Here is a 17,618-nt window from a genome sequence, read left to right on the forward strand (position 1 = left end):
CAATTAAAAAGACCGCCGCCTTGAATTGAACCTCAACATTTTGCGTTGATAATTATTATTTGGGTTGGTTTTTATGCGTTTCTGGGCTCACCTTGCCCTTGCACGAGAAACGGTAGTGTTTTTAATGAGTTATTCATGGATTTTATTGTAGGAATAATAATTTGGTGTGATACGGTATGTTTGTTCGTCATCTTCTACAAGTATGACGTAGGTCATGCCTGTTTTATCAACTTCTGTTTAATTACTCAAATAAACAAATCACAAGACATGAAAATTTCAAATAAAATCCTGCCTGGCTTATTTGAAGATTCAGCTAATATCGTAAATATGTAAAGGCTCAAAGATATAAATCACTTGTTTAAAGAGAACATAATGTGTGATTAAGATATCACAAAGTAAAATTGTCAAGTTAAGCATCGTTTTTGCGCAAATTACAAAATTATATAATCACCCTTGGTTGAAAATTTTTAATTCGACTTGTAAATGGATAACTGTCTAGAAACTTGTTTGGATGTGCTTCAATACGTTGCATAATGATTTTGAATAATATAGCACGCTATTAGATAGTATAAAAAAACTTGTACGTTAAACCTTGTCACACTTGACTGAAAATTAAACATTGCGTAAAACGAAAATATTCTTTTAAGTATTTGTTTTATAAATAAATGTATTCAAGTTATCTGCATATCAGTTAAAAGTCGTGCAGCTATTGTTGCTATTTTTACACGAATTCTTGTCACTAAGAGGATTTTTTCAAGATTATTTTCATGTGAAGAAATTGCGTAATTCGGGTCTGGACTATTCTACAACAATGGCATTAAGTCATCAAGGGTATTAACGCTGGATATGTTCTAATGTGCGTTAGGGGCAAGGGAAGTTCTCTGTAAATAAACTTACACCAGTTTTTTATTTTTGTTAAGGACTTTTAAATAAAACTATTGATTTATCCAAAAATGCGAATGAGTTGAAAACTATGTCAAAAGAACCTTATGTGGTACAATTTTGCTTTATTTAATAAGGAAGTCAGAACTCAAAAAATATACAGGGTGATTTAAAAATGACAAAAAGAAGATATTTTAGAGGAACGAAGAATAGAACTGAAGTGAATAAAGAAACTGAATACAAAAAAACAACAAGACTGGAACGAACTGTAAATGCAGTTTTTTTGGCCAAGATTTAACCTTAAATTCTCAGACTATAGCCAAAAGCTTTAATTTATTTGGCCTTTAAAACTATGACAAAGAAATGTATTTATTTAATAATTACCATTTCTCATTCTTTTGATAACAGTCCCACGAGAAAAGTAAAAATTGAAAAATATAGCACAACTGCGAAGAATAAAAAGAAACAAATTTTGTTTTGTTTTTTTTTTTGAAGAAAAAGCAACCGAATGAAGAAAACTTTGATTAATTGCGTTTTGTTTTTACATTTTAATTACCGTCATCATTAAAGAAATCACAGATCTTTACAGAAATAGGTACACCGCTGTTTATGGCTAACTGTTGTTGACAAAATAAACTCATTACCAAAAAAACTTGTTTTAAAACAGCAAGTGCATTTTTAATCGCGTATTTGTTTACTTTTAGCATCGCTACTATCATCTATCAATAAAAACAGTCCTTCGCCGATCGTTGCATTACGTCGGCTAAATAACGCATGAAGCCTCTGAATATGGCCAACTGACGCAAACCTAAAAACAACACAGCATCAATAATATTTTGACAAAAATTTCACTCGCAATCGCAACAAAATAAATATCCCACTAGGAAATGCAAACAATGACCAATGTAACGGTCAAAGCCACGACAACAAAACCGCGTTTCTGGTTAGTCTAGTTTCTTGTTTACACGGCGAGGAGTCGATAATTAATTTTGCAACAAGTGACACAGCACGTGCAGCGTCACCAGACGTCCAACCGCAAACCTAGTAAACGAAATTCGCACTAATTAGCATCTCTGGCGTTTCGCGTTATTCACGAAATAAAATATGCGATTAATTAAATCAGGACGTGGACAGTCGCCAAATTGCAATGAAAGCGATCATTATTGATTGACGCAGCGCCAGCTGCCGTTCGGTAGCTTAAGCTAGTTGTAGAAGTCTGCACCACAAGCACGCGTGATGCCACCCCTCGCCACGAGATGGCGCAAAACTAGCCGTTAGTTTCAAAATCGAATAAAACCTGTTTGAAGCGACAATTTGAATGGACTATAACCGCTTCTCGCTGAGTCGAACAACTTGCATCGTTGGGAGCTGTTGTCCAACAGAGCCGGCGTCGAGCGCGTGTTTGCTTTCGTACACGTGAAAGTTTTTTTCTTCAAAAAAGCTCAACTAACAAAGAATTTATAAAATAAGCCTTGTTTTATTTCATCATCCCATCCACCAACTTGTAGAATTTTGACGATCGAGCAGTTTTTCCTGCTGTGCTGCAAAATGACTTGTTTGTGTTGTAATTGAAAGTGATGAGTGCTCCGAATTAGTGACAATTGGATTGATCAGTTTATTGCCGACTTCTTGTTGAGGTAATTGCCTTCATTGCTTGTTTATGTGGTCGCGGCGACAATTGCTTCCAGTCTTGAAATTTTTTTTTTTGTTACGCAAGTGTTTGTTAGATGCAACTGTATGTGTTCAAAATTCGGTGCAGCTGCGACCACATAATAATTATTTTGCGAGTAACTGTACATGCGATGTTAATTGCTTGGTGGCATTGAGTTTCCTGATTGTACCTCTGGGCTGTGGACAGTGACAGCATCCGATGACACTATTCCCATAGATGTCGGCAGGAATAGATGATTAATTTTCGCTTTTACTAGTTTTATCTCTTTTTTACAACGCGTTCATTATCTGCTTTATTCTTCGGATCACTTTCATTGCCGACGATACTTTTAATCCACACACAGAGACCGCGGAAACAACAATGAATATCCTGTTTGATCATTAAATATGCATTATGCATACGGTTCGTAGTTGAATAAAAATACCTTCTTGTTACACGTTTCCATTGAAGGATATATTCATTTTTGATTTTATCTCCATATCAATGAGGGGAGTCAATAACCAGACAATTATGCATTTTTCCAAATAATTAACAAACGAGTGAGAAGAAAACGTTTGTTTAAACGACTTTAATTCGCAAATTAACGAAGTACATAGAATAAGGTGCAACAAACTTGGACAGTTATTACTAGAGCGACTTTAAGAAACGTAGGTTTGTTTGCATACCACAATTGAATTCAATAGCTGATAATTAAAGGTTAATGAAATTTGTTACATGCAGCAGACATGTAGGTCGGAGGGATAATTAATCTTTCTTTTGATTGTTACTCTTCTAACGTAACCTGTGTTGTGTAACTTGCGGTATTCTTGACTTTCTGCCCACTTTTTGTAAAAAAAAAAACAAAGTGGACAAAGAGGCATTCTTCATGATGAACGGTAATCGTGTCTTTTGAATAGAAGGCCTTTTAGTTTTTTATATTGTACTAGTGAATAGAATTGGGTGATGAGGTTAATAAAAGGGTGACCGATCAAAGGATTGCAAAATAATGAATAATAAAAGGGGAATGCAGAGATGCTCATTAAGCCACAACTTTTTTGGCATTTTCGTGGATGATGACTGAAACTGTTTTATCGTCTGAGTTGACACAATAACGACGAGACTAAAGTGTCTGAAACTAAGGAAAAATGGTAAGTGGATGACAAAAAGAGACGATGAATAGATATGGACAATATTTTGATGAGATTTTAGATGAAGGTTGAAGTTTTACGACAAAAGAAGACAACCCATTTTAAAAACAAAGGATAGCACACAGAAAATAAGGTATAAGGGAAAACCACGAAAAATAAAAAAAAGCACAAAACATTGCGTCGTGAATTAAATTAATAGTGAAGGGCTGAGAAGAGGAAAGAGTGGAGCAATTAAGTACATAAAAAAGGGGGTAAGAAGGATTATATAACCCTCTGGGGATTGCTTTTCTGTATATAATCCACAAGGCTTATAATGAAATGGGGCTAAAATAGGCATTGCTGGCGAATTGTAATGGAAATGAAATAGAGAAACACGAACAAAAGGTGAAACCCTTCCATTACATAAATTCAGAGAAAAAAAAAACAAGGATAAAGAAAGACTAAGAATGCTCCGGAATTTTTGACGTTTGCCTTCAGTCTTGGTCCGGGATCATCAATACGCTACGTTTCTTGATTCAGCTCGTTGAAATTATCTGCTGGGATTTTTTGTGAATTTTTAGGTAACTTCACTAAAAGCTCAAAAGTTAAATTTTCGATAGCATTTCGATTATGAATTTTTTTACGCTGACGATTACCAAAATAATTTCTCTTGGTTGTTTAGACCTTGAGAAGTTTATTGCAGCTTCACTTCTTCGAAAATTCTTACCATTTCTTCAAAGTCCCCAAAATGAAATATGGCACATTTTGAGATATTTTAAAAATGTGGTTTTGAACTCCGATATTTCGATGTTTGCTTCCAGTCTTAGGCCGGGACCATTAATACATCACGTTTTTCGATTCAGCTCGTTGAAATCTATCTGCTAGAATTTTTTGTGATTTTTAGGTAACTTCACTAAAAGCTCAAAAAAATTTTCGATACCATTTTGATTAGGAAATTTTTTACTTTTTCCCGACCATCACCGATGATTATCAAACTAATTTCTTTTAGTAATTTAGACCTCTAGAAGTTTATTATAGCTTCACTTCTTCGAAAATTCTTAGTATATTTTCAAAGTCCCCAAAATGAAATATGGCACATTTTGAGATATTTTTAAAATGTGGCTTTGAACTCGGATATTTCGAAAACCAGTTGTCGTATCGATTTGAGTTTATTTGTCCTGACAGACGTGTCATTTCGGCGTAAATATGATCTTTTTCATAATTTTTTCTGAGTTACGCTAAATAAAGCTCAAAATTTTTATACTACCTCTCTTTCGAAAATTTTGAGTTTTTCCCGACCATCGCCGACTATTCCCAAAATAATTTTTGGTAATTTAGACCTTTAGATGTCTATCATAGCTTCACTTCTTCGAAAATTCTTACCATTTTTTTTTTCAGAATCGTCAAAACGAAATGTGAATTTTTGAAATGTTGTAAAAATCTCATTTTCAACTCGTTTTTTTCGAAAATCGGTCGTCTTATCTACGTGGGATTATCTTTCCTGATTGACGAATTATTCCTTCGCAAACACGATTTATTTCATAATTTTTGGCCATCCAGTGTTTCCTGAGTTGCACCTAATATGTCCTTAACAAAAATACTACGGATGTTCCGGAATTTTCGTTGTTTGCTTCCAGTCTTAGTCCGGAATCATTAACAAGTTACGTTTTTCTATTAACATCCTTGAAAATTATCCGCTAGAATTTGTTTATGAAATTTTAGGCAACGTTCTCAAAAGCTCAATTTTTGATACCATCTCCACCTATGAAATTTTTGACTTTTTCCCGACCATCGCCGATAACTACAACTTTAGATCTTTAGAAGTTTATTATGGTTCACTTTTTCGAAAATTTTAACTACTTATTTTCTCAGAATCGTCAAAAAGAAAAGTGTCAATTCTTGAGATATTTTGAAAATCTTATTTTGAACTGGAATTTTTCGAAAACCCGCCGTCATATTTACGTGAGATTATTTTTCTTTATAGATGCAAACACTATTTTTTCATTATTTTTGGTGACCCAGTTTTTCCTGAATCGCGCCGAATAAGTCCGTAATGACAATGCTATGATTGCTCTGAAATTTTAAATTCATTCTTGATTTGAAAAAACAACGAAAATGCTATCTGAAGAGTAAATTAACTGATTCCTTTATGAAATTCCTAATAAGAAATCTTGACAAAGGTAAGAAATCCTGTTTTAATTAGTCATTTTGTTAATCTTCTTAGTAGCAAAGTATTACTGACGTTGAATCCGCCTTGTTTATAAATATTTTGTTGCTGACGCAAAATATGTGGAAATAAATTGCTTTTCGTTCCTTTAATCTGAACAAATAAAAATTTCTCATTAATGCAGAAACCGATTTATCGACCTTAAAGAGTCTGGCACTCATCGAATGTACCTAAGAACCATCACCCAGACGAATTTATGACAGAAATTTTTAGATCTGAATGCCTCAACTTATCAAACAGTTGCTACTCAACCTGAATTCACTTTCTTCGTTCGTTTATCCAATGCATTTAAAATTAGAACGAAACCGAAACTGAAACGAATCCATTCACTTCCAAAAATAAATAATCTCCAAATCCTATTTTTCAAACTTTGGATCAATAAGTTCTTTCTATACATCTAATCCATCTTCTAGGATTATGTGTTGGCATCTTTTTTTGAGCAAACCACTATCCTCCCGGTAACGAAATTGCCGCTCTTCCACTTCTCGCAAAAACTGATTAGAACTTAACGAGAATCCACACTGTAAAATTGAACCAGGCACTTTACCTGGCGTTTCCTTATGCTTTACAACCCAATCAGGATCATTGTCGACTCCACGTTCTTGCACGGTGTTATGTCTGCGTAAAACACAAACCGTAAAAATATGGCCGGAAAAACATTACTTTCATGTTAACAGCTGCCCCGTACCAGCAAAAACGGCATTTGTGCGTGTTTGGGTTGTTGAGTCCCTGTCCGAGTGCAACGTTCTGCAGCCAGTAGCAATGAGAGGTCGTTGAATCAATTTCGAACTTGCAAGTTCTAGTGTTAATAAAACCCAGGAAGACGTGCTGCTTTGTTGCTGTCGCGCTATTTCGAACGGCTATTTGTTATTCCTGTGCAAGTGTGACGTAATCTCCACCTCGCCCATGCCCATGGTGCGGTTACGCAGCCACGTAACCGGGGACAGCCGGTTGCGTCTGAATTCGACGAGAAAAAGGAATGCTGTGTCGAACAAGAAAAAGTCAAGTGAAACATCAGTTGCAATCCTGCTCGAATCGAGGCAGAAGGATGACTGCGGGCGGTTTCCAAGGTCTTGAAAGCAGCGCGAGTGCACCACTTGCAGGGGACGACATTAGAAGTGCAATCTCCCACTTGTTGATCGAGTCGTAAATCGAGGTTTTTGTGTATATCGAGGATCTAAATAGACGGGTAGATGGAGATAATTGCTATAAATTTTCTAGTTTTTTTTATAAGTTCTTGAGGATGGCTATGTAAGGTTGGCTGCCGCTTTGTGGTGATTTCATACCCATTTTAGTATGTACACTGTAACACTGACCATTTGAGAGTTCTCTCAACAATAATGCAAAATCGAAAACAGGATTAGGCTGTTCATAGTATCAGTAAATTTGGTTCAGTCGGTATCATCACAAGAGGGCAGACGATCAAATTGCATTTGTGTAAATTCGACGATATTTTTTCCCTGTGACAGGAAAAATGGAAATGTCGTTAAAAATGATGAAGACATTTAATATAATCTTAAATTAATCTTCATTTCAAAGAGAAAAATAAACGTAACTCTTGTCCTGGAAATCCTTCATTCGTCGCCTGGGAATATAAAAGAAAATGATGAATGACCGTAGTATGTTGATGAGATGATGAGAAAAAGCTCCCGTCCGGAAAGTTAAACGTTTTTATTTAAAATTCATGAAAACAAGATTGTGAACACCAGTCGCTAAAGAGGTTTGCTTTAAAAAAAATAAACTTGATCTTCACGTAGTGTTTAATTGATGATTAATGTTTCATTTCCAGTGATTTAAGAAAATATTAATTTATCTTAACTCATTTTAACGACTGTATTCCAGAAAATGATGACGATAAAAAAATATTCACTGAATTCTTCTCCGATGTCGCATATTGTTATATGAATAGAACAATGTATTTAATTACATCAACATGCAACGCGACGTAGGATGACTCTTAATTATAAAATATATAAAAAAATATAAAATTCCTACTAAATTAAGATTTATTAAATATTTTTTTTAAATAACCTATCTGAAGTTTTAACTGAGATTAAGTTCCATCTTGGATTAGTCGTGAGTTTGCAAAATTTGTGACAAGTATTTCACAAATTTGACATAATTAGATGCGCGATGATTGCTCACTTGATTATTTTTATCATGTCATCAGTACTTTATTGTTTTGTTTTGGGTTGTTAAGTTTTATTTATGTGTCTTTTCTTGGCACATTTTGACTAAATTAAATTGTGCACGAAACGTAATGGGAGAAGTAAAACCAGCGAGTGCAAAAATTCTAAAATGGGTATATTTAATAATTGTAAAATGAGTGTCGCATTAAAAATCTTGAAGCGGTTTTTGTCAAAACATGTTTATTTTATTTGTAAAAATTGTCGAAGACTATCAATTCATGTCCAAGACTAGACACTATTTACTAATATTTTTTTAATGTTTTTATCACAATCGAAAGTGTTCTGGTATGGATTAGTGTCATGCATGTTTTTTATCAATTATCAAACAATCATAACTTCATTAATCACTCTGACAGGTTAAAATACCTCAAATTAAGCCCCGTTCACACGCTGCGAACACAAAAATTAAGTGTTCATTACTTAACCAACGTTCGCCAAAGATAACTAAAGTATTTGTATGCACACTTCGATTACCAATCAAAAACTTGATTTTCTACTTCGTTTATTTCGATTTGTTTCCTGTAAATGGGTACGCATACATTAGGATAAGAATCTGAGCGCTTGATACATTGTGGCGTGTAAACCGTGCTAGAACAAAGTTTTTGTTGAACATTGTTATTTTTGCCCGACGACTTCTGACAAAGCGTGAAAAAATGAAGCTTACACTCAACAAAGATTTTTATTTATACTACGGTTCGACAGATAACTACTTTGCAATCTATTTTTGACATAATTTATTCAAGTGTTTCGAATTCACTCGAGATTTTTCCGCTGCGTCGTTTTTCAGGGGAAAGTGGAAACCGAATTATCAGCGCTATCAGTAGAGTTATTGAAATGTGGTCTAAAATTATAGCCCCAAGTTCAAAAGACTATCTAAACGGAATTTGAAATGCAGCCAAGAAGCGAAATGAATTGTTTAAACCTATCAACAATGTTGCAAAGTGGTACAAATGACGCTAAAAATATGAAAGTCACACTTGTCTTGTCCAACTAATCAGCACCATGTGGGAAAAATCCTGATTCTTCCTTATTGTGCTGCACCTGTACGAAACCGTTGCAGCCGCTCATCTCCCAGATAGTTAAAGTCTGAAAGTTGTATTTTAGTACGCACGTAGGCGTCTTATTATTAATGGCTTTGTAGCCCTCTTCAAGATATATGACGTTTTATTACAACACCATAAATATCAGCAAAGCAGCATATTAACTGGTCTATTTTCCGAAACTAAGTTTGCATAGTCGTCCGTGTTAATTTCGAATTTAGAACGGTGAGTAAACACGTTGCAAAAACGTATGTCATCCAACAAATCGATCATTTAGAATTTGTTATTCAATTAACTTCGTGGTCACTCGCCTGACCCAGATTTATTATTCTAAGCTCGGGATTTATTTTTCATCCGCAGGATTCGTAACATTGTTTCCGTTGATGTTGATACGCAATTTGTTTGAATTTCTTTCGGGGGAATAACGAATTGTAAATATTTAGCAAGGCTGTGTTAACCGTTCCGGGTGATAAGAAGTTGGATTTTCTTCGGTTGGGGTAAATGTTAAGTCGGGTCCCCGGAGGTTTTGCGCGGGTTTTCGGAGTAATCGTTCGAGTGTATTATTCTAATTGGTTGCATCAAATATTGGAAGAGAGTTGAGTTTGCTCTAAATAATTAGGATTTTTTCATTAACTGACCACCCGTGGGGATTTTTTTAATAAGGGTGAAGTGCTGCGCAAATCCTACTGTTTCTGCAAATATTTTAAAATTTTTCAGAAATTTAGAAAGTTTCCGGAAGAGTTTTCACCAAGAACAGTTCAATTTTCAATATTGAAACATTATGTGTGTATGAGTTGTCTGAACAAATTTTAGCATAGTTTCTGTTCTATTAAATCACATTTTTCCAAGAGCTCAATTTTTCTATACTCCTCGCTTATGTAATTTACGATTTTTTTGACCACCTTCCAAAATTAAAGAGATTTTTTTTTATTCTATAGCTTCTATCATTTTTCCAAAATCGCCCAATGATTTTTTTTTGTGGATTTTTAGACAACTTTTTCAAAAAATCAGTTTTTCTATGCTCCTCGCTTATGAAAATTTCAACCCTTTATCTGGTTTATACAGGGGGCAAGTATGTCATGGCCGCGTGGTTAAGGCGTTAAACTTGAGCGATCCCTGTGGGTGAGGTCCGTCCGCGTGGGTTCGAATTCCATCCTCGTCAACATTTTTTTTTAACTTGTAGGTGTTATCACAAAACGAAAACTTTATAGTTTTTCGAAGATCCTGGATTTGGTGGACTGTACTTCAGGCGCGAGGGAAGTTCTGTCTAAATAACCTTAGACCAATTTTTTTGTATTCTTTTAATACGAATTCTTTTTACTGGTTTGACAAGAGTTGTGACATTTTTCTGCAGGGGTCATATGTCGAAGGTTCTATTCATAGCTTCTGGAACCTAAAAGGTAGATTTCTATTTGACGTATAATCTCCGAAACTACTAATTATGGATGTACTTTAAGACAACCATGTAGATTTTGCAAGGTAAATCTTGTTTAAATTTTACATGTGGTTCATTAATCCGCCTTTATTTTTTACTTTGGAAGTCTAGATTTTTGAAAAAACAAATCAAAATCATACAAGAGAATTTGAGAAATTATTCTAGAAATTACAAAACACACGTTCGAAAATCTTGGAAACTCGCCAAAATTATTGCATCCATTCCAGAAACGTGATGACGTCGTCTCAAAACACTGCTGACTACTTCCTGTTTCAAATGTACCAAGTATTACTTGAGGTTTATAAATTTACTGAATTATTTAGCCCTGCTAGATAAGTGCACTATTCTGAAATGGGTATAGCTTTTACTTCCTGAGCATAAGTATTTTAACAATTCCTTTAATGTTTTTTCTTGACGTTTCATGCTACTAGAATATGAAAAAGCAGGTCTTCTGTTCCTGTGTTTGGAAGAATCAATTTTGATGGCCCTCGTGTTCTGTTTTTGAAAGAATACGAAAAAAAACCACAGACTTCCCGGCATCTTTTCCTTAAGAATGTGAAATAATCTCCGGGTCTTCTATGTTTTGTTTTTGAAAAAGTTTGAAAGAATCTCAGGATTCCCTATAGTGTTTTTTTTTAAACTGTGAAAAGACTCCCGAGGCCCCATGTACCTTACTTTGTTTGAAAGTTCGAAACAATTTTGAGGATACCTAGTGTTTTGTTTTTCAAAAAGTTTTGGAGAATATCTTTGCCCCTCGGTCTTTTTTTTTAAGAAAGTGGAAGAATCTCCGGGTTAGTTGTTGAAAAAGTTTAAAAGAATCTCAAGGACCCCTTGTGTCTTTTTTTAAGAAAGTAAAAAAATCTTCGGGGTTTCTTGTGTTTTGTTTTTGAAAACGTTAAAAGAATCTCAGGGGCCACTTGTCTCTTTTTTTAAAAGTCTCATAGCTTCCTTGTGTTTTGCTTTTGAAAAGGGTTGAAATGGTCTTAAGGGACCTTGCGTCTTTTTTTAAGAAAGCACAAGAATCTCCAGGGTCCCATCTGTTTTAGTTATTTTTTAAAAAGCTTGAAAGAATCTTGTGGAATCCTAGTTATTTGTTTTTCAAAAAATTCAAAAGAATCTCAGGTGTCCCCCGTGTCTTTTTTTTTTAAGAAAGTGGGAGAATCTCCGGGGTCCATTGTTTGATTTTTGATAAGTTTAAAAGAATCTCGGGGCGCCTTGTGTCTTTTTTTTTAGAAAATAAAAGTATCTCCGCGGTCCCTTGTGTGGTTTTTGAAAAAGGTTGAAAGGATCTGTGTCTTTTTTAAAATTACGAAAAATCTTCGGAACCTATTGTTTTATTTTTGAAAAAGTTTAAATGATCTTGGGGACCCTTGGTGCCTTGTTTTTGAAAGAGTTTAGAAGAATTTATGGGTCTCTCGTATCTTTTTTAAGCAAAGTTATTTTTTAAAAAGCTTAAAGGAATTTTGTGGAATCCTAGTTTTTTGTTTTTCAAAAGATTTAAAAGAATCTCAGGTGTCCCCCATGTCTTTTTTTTTAAGAAAGTGGAAAAGTCTCGGGGGCCCATTGTGTGATTTTTGATAAGAATCTCGGAGCGCTTTGTGTCTTTTTTTTAAGAAAATAAAAGAATCTCCGGGGTCTCTTGTATGGTCCGGGACCCCGTCTGTTTCATTTTTGAAAAAGCTTCAAAGAATCATGGGTTTTATATTTTTGAAAAAGAATCTCGAGCCCCTTGTATCTTTTTTTTAAGAAAGTGAAAAATCTCCGGAGTCTCTTGTGTTATATATTTTTTAAATAGTTTGAGGTTGTCATCAGTTTGATGGATCGCCAATCAAAACTTTCTAATCATCAACATTCTGGATTTTCTTTTAAATTTTCCACAAAAGGTCATTTTTCCATTAAAGCGTTCTTGTTAAGCTTTGACTTTTTTTTCCAAAATTTAGTGTCATTATGGAGAAATACTCATAGATTTATAGATTCTTGGGAGCACTGTAATTAAACAACTATGTAGAAGCGAATCAGTGTAAATTTTGTGTTATAGAAGTATATTATGGGCTTATTACAACCGGTTAGAAAACTCCCACCACCGCCCATTCATTCGAATCGTAGTGGAAAGACGTAATCAAAACGCATCTTTTTATCTTCCCATTTTTATTTTTTGTGTTTTTAAGTGTGGTGGTATGTTTTAAGAACTTCCTTTCCTCGACCAGTAGGTGGTGGATAGTCATACAAATATCTTTTTCTATTGTAACTTTTTACGTACAATTAATGCCTCTTGCTTAGCTAAAGTAGTCCAAATAATTGCCGGAGGTGGAGATCACTGACCCGTCAAACCCTCTGTTGTAGGTAATATGTTGCCCGACGTTGGCAACACTTGCAACAATCAAGTGATTCACCCATTACAAATATTATGACTATGAAAGCCGCTTCTGCAACCTTTCCGGAATAATCTTACCAAGCGTAAAATGTTGTAGGAAAAATCCAATTCGACGCTGTTAACCCGGGTGCATTTCTGCAGGGTGTTAAATTCAAAGTGCGGCATTTTAATAAGAAGCCCGAGTTTGGGACATTCAATGGAGCGAAGTTTGTAGGAAGTTATCCATTTTATGACAAGAGCGCTCCGAGCTCCATTATCGATTCGTCTCGTTATTCTGAATAAAATCGCGATCTTGAGATTACCTCTGATAGATCGCTCGCATAATTTCCGAGTGCTTATTTTGGCAGCAGTAAAGCAGTAATTAAATGACTAATTTTAGAAAAGAGTTAGGGATTTATAGTCCCCGCTGAGCTAGAAAAAGGATCGTGTGTGTATTTTTAATTCCAGACTTCCTACTGTAAAGAGCCTATTCCTCGAAAGAATTTCGACTCCTGCAGCCACAGGTGCGTCCCGGTCGACGTCCAAAAATCGCTTCGAACAACCCGGAGACTGAAATTCTACCTTGAAAACTGTGAAGCAGGTGCATCAGTTGAACTCTCGCGTCCGTGAACTCCTCCGAGATTAAAAACCATAATCAACACTGCAATTAGTCGCTGCAAGACGTCTCGATGCATATCGAGTCTATTATTTACGAAACACGCATTTCCAACAATCCCATTCTCTTCCATCCGCGGAAAATCGTAAAAGAGCCGTTCTATTCTCTTGCAGTTTTCAAAACGCCGACTTTCGTGTTGTACATTAGTAAAAACGGCAATTACGAGCCAAACTGTGTTTAATCGGACGTCTGATATTTAGCTCCGATAAATTTTGATGTTGACATAATTGGCGCTGGCTTTTATTGCTTTCATTTGTCTATGTCCTCTGGATTTTTTGATGGTTTTTAAAACGATGCCCGCAAATAATTTGCCTGGCTTGACTTTTATGGTTGGTTGCGGTTTTACGGTGTGAGGGGGTGCTGCTTTTTCTAATAATGTGTCTTCATCAAGGCTTCGTGGAAGATTCGTGTTTATACAGGAATCCGGAGAATGTCCTCATTATTTCCTTATGAAAATGGTGGTGAAATATGTTTGCCCTCAGCGACTCATTTTCTTCTTGATTTGCATACTCGGGTGCATTCGGTGTTGTCTACGTTATTGTGTTTAATCCGAAGGACTTTTTTTTTAACAAAAAAAAAAACGCGCTTTGTTTGGTGAAGAATGTGTTTTCTAACTTCACACAAATAATATCTTCTACGTGAGGCATATTTTAATGCAGATCTCTATCTGAGTTGTTTATTATGGTGTATTGAGTTAATTTGACGTCTTGCAAGAAATACCAGTTGGAGATTGTCTGAAATTAGAAACGATTGTTGCCTTTAAAATCTCGGTTGTAATTATAGAAAATTTATTGAATTAAGATTCTAAGATTGTTGGAATTAATTTTAAAGTAGTGTGAGAATTGAGAAAATGCGAGACGTCTGGATATTATTGGTACAAAACGTAAAGCATTGTTTTATTTCTCTCGTGTATTTTTATTTTCATCCCGAGGGGTTTGTTTTTGAAATACAACCATGTAGCGGCAAGATTTAGCGTCACATAATAAATGTCTACATAAATTATCCTGTTCAAGTACATATTTAATTTTCAAGATTTTGGTAAAGTCGTGTTTTTCCTGTAGGGAGTGGAACACCGACTGTGAGATGTAATTATCCTTCCAGAGAATAAAACAAACATTTTTAACGTAAAAACGGCTTTAAGAAATGAAGAAGTGATTTTCTAGAACCGAACGAAGTGTTTTGCAATTATACTCAAAATGAATAGCTTTCAGGAAGCTTTATTTGGTTTTTAAGTTAGGGATTTTTCATCATCTTTTCGTTACAATTGGCGTCCTCGATTGTCGTTGCCGTAAATACGTCAATGTATTTGTTACTTCCCGAGCGTAAGCAAAGGAAGTATTGTAATCGAGTCCGTCGGCCGACTCTCTACTTTTACGTTTTCTCGATCTTTCATGACCCCTAGAAGACGAAGAAATAGGTCTCCCATTTCCGTCTGTCTGTCCGTCTGTCCGTCTGTCCGTCTGTCCGTCTGTCCGTCCGTCGGTCCGTCTGTCCGTCTGTCCGTCTGTCCGTCTGTCCGTCTGTCCGTCTGTTGTCACGGATTTTTATTAGACAGATAATCTCCGAAAGTACTCGACCGATTGTTGTGAAATTTTGTACTTATATTAAGAATATCATGTAGATGGTAAAACGCTAACCAAAATTTGTCTAATCATCCCCACCACTAATGCGATGACGTCACTTCAAAATTGTACATAGTAAATGGGTTTTCAATTGTATAAAATAACATAGTCCTACACATGTAGTTTACAACTCCGAATCGACTTTTCACCCGAAACGTCCAGATTTTTGGAAAAAAAATCAAAATTATAAAACAACATTTTGAAATTTAATTTTTAATCTGCTAACCAGAATGCTTTGAAATGTTGCAGATGTTTTAAGGCTATGAAGAGCATCATAAATCTTTAGTCAAAAAATATTTGCTTACCCCCTCCAAAAACTTGATGACGTCAGCTCAAAAGTTTGTGGAATAAATCATATCTAAAATGTACAAAATATGATGAGTCTGTACTTGTGATCTATCACTCCATTAATATTTTTTGGATTTGCATATACAGGGTGACTCAAAAAAATTAATGAATGCGTAAATATATTTTAATTGATTTAATCAGGAACTACAAAACCGAATGCTCTGAAATCTTGCAGATGTTTTAAGGTCATAAAGAGCATAATAAATGTTTAGTCAAAATATATTTGCTTATCCCCTCCAAAAACTTGATGACGTCAGCTCGAAAGTTTGCCGAATAAATCATATCTAAAATGTACAAAATATGATGAGTAGACAGCGGATTTCTGTCGGGCTTGGCAAGGCCAAACTCGGTACGGCTCGTGCGGGATGGGAATTCAGAACAGTTACTAGCTGCACTTCGTCTATTTTCGAATAAAATAACGGTGCTTCGTTGTACTTTGCTGTTAATTCCCGTTCTCATTTACCTAGCTGTTTTACGAATTAAGGTTTCGTGAATTGTATTTATGGAATAAGTGAAAATTAAATGCACTGATTATTACCCGCTACTGATTCACAGCGATTCACGCGTCCCCACCTAATAATCGTGACGTAGCCCGACAGAAATCCGCTCTCTAATGATGAGCCTGTACTTGTCATTTATCACTCCATTCATATTTTTTGGATTTGCATATACAGAGTGACTCAAAAAAATTAATGAATGCGTAAATTTATTTTATTGATTTAATCAGGAACTACAAAACCGAATGCTTTGAAATCTTGCAGATGTTTTAAGGTTATAAAGAGCATAATAAATTTTTAGTCAAAATATATTTGGTTATCTTCTACAAAAAACTGATGACGTCAGCTCAAAAGTTTTCCGAATAAATCATATCTAAAATGTACAAAATATGATGAGTCTGTACTTGTGATTTATCATTCCATTCATATTTTTGGATTTGCATATGCAGGGTGACTCAAAAAAATTAATGAAGGCGTGAATTTATTTTATCGATTTAATCAGGAATTACAAAACCGAATGCTTTGAAATCTTGGGAATATTTTAAAGTTATTATAAGCATGGTAAACTTTTGTTCAAAATGTATTTGTTCATCCCTCCTAAAAAAATTGATGACGTCACCCTTAAATTTTGCTGAATAAATCCTATCTAAAATGCAAAAAATATGATGAGTTTGTACTTGTGATTTATCATTCCATTCATATTTTTTAGATTTTCTTAAGAGGTGGTTCAAAAAAATTAATGAAGTCAATTTATTTTATTGATTAAATTAAAGGCAACACTTATTATTAGTATTACACCCCAACCAACCCAATTTGGTAGACACAAAATTTGTTAAAGGAAAAACTCGGTTGAAACATAAGGGTAGCACGCTTATTTACATCGACTTTAACATTACAGACCTGCATTTGTTTTATGCGTTCACTTGATTCCGCGAATGTGAAATAGACATGTTTATAATCAACCAATTGTGAATTTCACCGTCAAGAATTAAAATAAAACCCAATGTTTTATATAATAAGCGGAAGTCGAAGCAATAAAACCGACGGTCGTTTTGTTTACAGTTTCTGTGTTTGGCTCTCACGTATGCTGTTACGCCTGTCATCTTAAATTAAGAATGTTTATACATACACGATTTTCAGTTGCCTCTGATACGTAGGTATACGTGAGTAAATTGTTTCGTTATTTTATTGATTATTACAAATCAATATTCAAACGACCCAATTCATTTTCCCGAAAATTTGAGAATATAATAATTTTATTCTTAGTATTACACTACATCTATCCCAACTGATATACGTGTCCTTGCAAAAATGTTGATGACGTCATCGCAATTTTTTTTTAAATTCCCACTACAAAAATGTAATGAGAAAAAAAACACAATAGGCATGCAGTCGTCAAGTTTCCGACAGCGAGGGAAGTACTGTCTAAACTCTTTAGACCAATTTTTTTATATTTGTATCAATGTTTCCTATTCGTTACTATTATACTTCTGTCAGTCTTTGTACGTACAAGCTGCTATATCTGTAACAATATATAGGGTGTTACGTTAAAAAAAAGTATGTTACTGACA

At 34.8% G+C, this 17,618-nt stretch overlaps 1 protein-coding gene across 1 annotated transcript in view; it reads left to right on the forward strand.

The window, feature by feature from the left end:
- Positions 1-2,234: 2,234 nt before the first annotated feature.
- The window catches only part of LOC135139311 (uncharacterized protein), a 106,291-nt gene continuing 90,907 nt past the window's right edge, over positions 2,235-17,618 (forward strand). The window contains exon 1 of the mRNA XM_064069506.1: positions 2,235-2,519. The gene's annotated coding sequence lies outside the window, so the exon portion shown is untranslated. The remainder of the gene's footprint in view (positions 2,520-17,618) is intronic.

Source organism: Zophobas morio, unplaced genomic scaffold (genome assembly GCF_036711695.1).
Source record: "Zophobas morio isolate AGI-343-1 ecotype UQ-CSIRO unplaced genomic scaffold, CSIRO_AGI_Zmor_V1 ptg000031l, whole genome shotgun sequence".
In the NCBI taxonomy this organism is placed as follows: domain Eukaryota; kingdom Metazoa; phylum Arthropoda; class Insecta; order Coleoptera; family Tenebrionidae; genus Zophobas; species Zophobas morio.